This window comes from Humulus lupulus, chromosome X (genome assembly GCF_963169125.1).
Source record: "Humulus lupulus chromosome X, drHumLupu1.1, whole genome shotgun sequence".
NCBI classification, from domain to species: domain Eukaryota; kingdom Viridiplantae; phylum Streptophyta; class Magnoliopsida; order Rosales; family Cannabaceae; genus Humulus; species Humulus lupulus.
The window spans coordinates 207,144,560-207,150,282 of NC_084802.1; the positions used below are offsets into that span (position 1 = coordinate 207,144,560).

The following is a 5,723-nucleotide window of genomic DNA, read 5'->3' on the forward strand; positions in this document are numbered from 1 at the left end:
GGACAAGGAATTTAGGTTCAATTATGAGTTTAATTAATGTTTGAAGTATGAAAATGGAGTTTAGGCTCAAGGAAAAATGCAGGAAATGGTATAATTTTCTAGGTTTGGGGGCTCGGGCCGCGGCCTTGTTCTTCAGGCGTCACGACCCGTGTGTGGCTGGAAGCCTTTGTCTGCCCAGGCGCGGCGGCCCATGTCTCTCAGCAGAGAGGCATTTTGCCTCTGACTTGGGGCGCGCTGCGACCCTTAAGGGGGCTGAGTCGGCTCAGAATGCAAAATATATGTTGTTTGAAGGTTTTTAGCTCGGGAACTTGAATGTTAAGGCTCGGGAAGGTTTCTACTACCCAGTTTGGTAGAATACAAGGTCCTGGAGGCTAGATTTATATTTCGGAGTTATTTATTGGTTTAGAACTTGATGGATGGTTATTATGAATGCGTTGTGACTAGGTTTTCAGCGAGGCTCGGGTTAGGGGATTATGCTTGTGATCGTGATGCTCAGATAGCTTGGGACACAGGTAAGAAAACTGTTGTACCCGTAGAGCAGGGCATGGCCCTAATGTTTGTACTACAGAGCGTGATCATATTGATTGATTTGCAGGGCATAACCCTATTGGTTATGTTTTGTATTTGTTTAAATATATGTTGATATTATGTTATGTGATGCATATTTGTGAGTGAACGGCGAAGGCCAAGAATGGCGAAGGTCGAGAACGACAAGAGGCTGATTACGATAAGGGACCGAGATCGGTGTTGAGCACGCGGAGTGTTGGGCATTAGGGCGAGACCCTCCTAGGATGCTGGAGTCATCCTTTCGGTGAAGACCGGGCAAACCCAGGGCCTGGTAAAGTGCCTGGGATGGCGTTGACCGTTATATGTTTAGCTTGTTGGCTGTCTTACTATGGCCCTGTTTGGCATGGCTTTGGAAGAGCTTTTGAAGTCTTAAAGTTACTTTTATGTGTGTTTGGATGAAATATAGAAATAGCTTTTTGAATTTAGAATAGCTTTTAAGAGAAGCACTGACTCACCAGTTTTTTCTGGAAGGACTTATAAAAAAACACGGGAAGTTATTTTTTTGTTTTAATGAATCTTTCAGAATACCTATTTTACCCCTATTTTTTATAAAACAAAAAAATAAATTACATCTTTATCCTAAATTGTGAAGATAACAGTTATATAATACGATTTATTTTTTTAAAAAAAGTATTCTATCTAATTTTTCTAAAAAAATCTAAGTACGATTTTTTTTAGTTTTTATTTTTCTTATTATTGTTTTATATATATAATTTATTTCTCTAACTGCATTTATATTTTTATATTTGAAAATTTAATTTAAAATTTTAGATTTTTTGTTAATTACGTTTAGATTTTTATGATTTTTTATTTATTAATCAATATTAATTTATATATGTATGTAATTAGATTTTTTTCTTCAAAAGAACGATTAATTTTCAAATGAGTTCAGACATAACATATATTATTATTATTATAAACATATATTTATGGTTAAATTTGATATTTATTTTATCAGTGCTTTTATGCAGTATATACCAAACACTTTGAAAAGCTCTTCAACAAAGAAAAAAACTCTTTCAAAATATAAATCCAAACAGGAATTAGAAAGCTCAAATTTTTACTTCTCTTCTTCTTATGTCTAAAAGTAAAAGTAAAAGCTATGCCAAACAGGCCCTATATATCGTTGACTGTTGTGCATATGTTATATGTGAGTTTTCTTGCTGGGCTTTAGCTCACAGGTGCTATATGGTGCAGGTAAGGGCAAAGGAAATGTCGACCAACCATGAGTACGGAGAGCGTGGAGCGACGGGTACATGTTCGGCCTACCTGGCTGCCACGACCAGGGTTATTTTGGAGAAGATGTAATGTATTGGTAGATGTGTCGCCTAAGTCGACCTTAAATGTATTTTGAGATGTAAAGTATTTTCTAAACAATATTTTGGGATCCCAAATGTGTAACTTTTTACGTTTTCAATGAATGACCACATTTTTATATCAAATGCCTTTAAACGACGTTTATTACAGTTTAGCTACACTTTTAACCTAAAACCTCGATTAGCGAGCTAATGGCACATTTTTAACTCCCTTAGTAACGACTCTAAGGAAGTAGGGCGTTACACCTAGCCTCCGGGACCTTGCATTCTACTAACCCGGGTCATAGAACCATTCTTGAGCCCTTAGGTTTGGGTTCCCAACTCTCAAAACCTACTTTTCATTATTTTCCTAATTAGGGTCGCGATGCCCCCACTAAGGGTGATAACTCTACAAATTAGAGTTATTTTACCATATTTTATATGCTAATTGTTGCTTAGTTCTTGAGTTTTTAATTGATTTATTAAGTTTTTAAGTAATTTTGAATTTATTAGTCTTATTTTGATTTTATAGATTTTTGTGTATTTTTATAGTTATTTTGTTGTAAAATATTGTAGTTAATTATTTGAATTATTGTGGTTTAGTTTGAGGTAAAAATGTTGTATTATTGAAATTAAATGTTAAATATAAATTAAGTTATAATTAATATTTTCAAAAAAATTAAATTGATTTACTTTATAATTGAAAATATTTTATTATGATTTATTTTATGTTTATTTTGTAGGGAATTTATTGTATTTTTTAGCTTTGAAAAAGAAGAGAAAAGATTTAAAGCTGAAAAAGAGAAGAAAAAGTGGCATTTTTGAAAACTGTCAGCCATGGGCCCAAGCCCACATGCTCCTTCCCAGCAAGGAGCTTCATCAATTCATTGCCTTCAATTTATATCATTCAACATTCAACATCAACATATATCCACACGCATGCTCCAAGGCCATAAATCCCATATATCCCATAAATCCCATATATCCACAACATATATCCCATCCCAGCGTGACCACAAGCTGCTCCAACGTGCCAGCATCTCAGCCCAACGTGGGCCTTCCTCCTTCAGCAGCCCAACCAGGCCCGGCCCGCCTAGCTGCTCCCAGCTGCCATTTTTCAGCAGTCCAAGCCCACGGTTCCCAGCCGTGCCCCAGCCGCCTGTCACTGCTGTCCATACACCCCTTGAGCCCATAAATGTGCTCATTGTCCCCTTGTCTAAAATGCCACCTTTTTACCCATTTTCTACACACTTTTTACCCCAAAATCATCATCACTCCTACAATTTACCCCTATTTACCATATTATTATTAATTTAATCAATTTACTTAATTTAAATTGATTATTTTAATAATCTCATTTTGGCTATAAATAAGGGTTTTGAAGACCATTTTTGGGGTGCTTAATTCTTTTGGTTACCATCTTTTTCTCTCATTTTCTCTCTACCATTCTCTCTTCCATTTGGGTTTTTCAAGAGCATTTTGCAAGTATGTATGTCATTTATTTTGTAATTTCTATGCTAGTTATGTGCTTCTAATCTTTTTCATAAGATTATTAAGATCATGATGAAGCAACTTGTAACTAGGTAATATTTATGTTGTATGTTGATTTCCCTTGTAATACAACAAAGTTTATGGATTTTTCTTCTACATATATTTCTTTCATCTTAAATATCTTGTATTTTAGATTGTTAGAACATATTTACACTTTGTTCTTCATTAGTGCATAAACATAATATTCTTTGTGTAAGATGTGTCATTAAATTGTACACATCCATGCTTAGAACAAAAATATTATGTTTTGCCTTATAAATAATGTTCATTGATTTATTTGTTATTTCATTAGATTGATTTACACTAAATGCTTTGAAATTATAATTTTGAAAAGTGAAGAAAAATCCTATCTTTTTATAAGAAATTTGTGTTTAAAATTATAAATCTTTTTCGAAAAATGATAGTTTAAATTATTTTAACTATCACTAAAACTTGGGAATCAATATACTAATAAATATTATTAAACTTACATTTTGTGGATTCTAGTATCTTAATAATCTTTTCTTTTAATACTTATTTTCAACTCATTATTGGTTTATTTTCATTATCTTAAATAGCTTTATTTTTCAATCTTTTATTTTATGTTCATTAAAACTCATCAATCTTTGGAACTAGGTTAGAATTTATTACTTTTGATTTAAAATAGTTTCATTTTCGATTTTAGCCAACTCCTTTGGGTTCGACATCCTTGCTTACGATCACTATTCTATATGGACGATTCGTGCGCTTGCGATATATAAATTTTTAAACATACCCGTTTTGGGTCCATCAAGTTTTTGGCGCCGTTGCCGGGGAGTTGCAAGAGAAAAGAAACGAAAATTATCTCAAGGTTAGTAAATTCTTCTACTAGTTATTTTAATTTTTTGCACTAAAAAAAAAAAAACTAAAAAAATATATAAATCTATAAAAAAAAAAAAAAAGATAAAAAGAAATTTGGGACGGTTCAACCACCCATAAAAAAAAAAAAATACTTATATTTATATTTATTGTTTCTTTTTTTAGTTGACGGCACTTGTGCCTCCTATCTTTCCTTTTAATTTTTATAGTCGATGGCACTTGTGCCTCCTAATTTTGTTATAATTTTGTTGTAATTTTATTTCTTTTATATCTTTGTTAATTGATGGCACTTGTGCCTCTTGACATTTGTTGTAATTTTTATTTTATTTAATTTCCGCAAATTACTAGTTGATGGCAATTTTGCCTCCTAGCTAGTTGATGGCAATTTTTGCCTCCTAGTCCTCTATCTTATGTTTAAGTTGATGGCACTTGTGCCTCCTAGTTTTTACCTTAATTTTGTTATGGTTGATGGCATGCTATGCCTCCCTACTCTTGCTTAAATTTTAGTCTTATTTAATTTTTGCCTTATTTTTCTTTGTCTTCTTTAATATTTTAGCGTAATATTGTGAAAAATACTTGAAAAAAAAAAAAGAAACCTAAATCTTGTCCTTTCACCATAAGCAATTCTTGCTTAAAGGAAATTTGACCAAAATTCCCATCCGCCTCTACTAATTAACCTCGGGGAGTTGTTAGTAGTGCGCGAGTAAGTGGAATCAAATAGGCCTGGGGACAAGTAAACCATAAGAATTATATTGTTGTGAAATCTCTAAAAATTCTAAGTATGCTCTGTGGTTGCGGTTTTAACTGATCTTCCACATCAGAAAATTGTTTGTTTGAGATTATCCTTGTTGCCTTGTTTGTGAAAAATTGTATGCATCATTGGGAACGTAACTCTAAAAAACGATTAGTAAAAAGACGTTTATCTTTGTTTGAAATTGAAAGTGTTAGTAAAAATTTGAGCATCATGGAACCTATTGCTAATATTGTTGATGAAAATGTTGTGCCTGAAAAAACTTTGCTTGAATATTTTGCACCTATTTCATCTAATGCTCCTTCATGCATTGTTTTACCTACTACTTCTGCTACTCATTTTGAGCTTAAACCCGCAATCATTCAATTATTGCCATCTTTTTATGGGTTAGATAGAGAGGATCCTTACATGCATGTCAAAGATTTCTTAGAAATTTGCTCAACATTTAAATTTCAAAATTTTTCTGATGAGTCGGTCAAACTAAGATTGTTCCCTTTTTCATTAAAAGACAAATCAAAAGCCTGGTTAAATTCCCTTCCCACGTGGTCTATAACTACATGGGATCAACTTTATAATAAATTCTTACTGAAATTTTTTCCTATGTCTAAAACTGATAGTCTAAGGAGAGAAATCTCCGAGTTTTTTCAAAAAGATAATGAAGAGTTTTATGAATGTTGGGAAAGATTTAAAGATTTATTATTAAAATGTCCTCATCATGGTTT

General features: G+C 32.7%; 1 non-coding gene across 1 annotated transcript; it reads right to left on the reverse strand.

Annotated features, from left to right (window-relative positions):
- Window positions 1-5,616: 5,616 nt before the first annotated feature.
- Window positions 5,617-5,723, reverse strand: LOC133807606 (small nucleolar RNA R71). The gene has a single exon (XR_009879509.1). It is a non-coding gene; the product is annotated as a small nucleolar RNA R71 (small nucleolar RNA).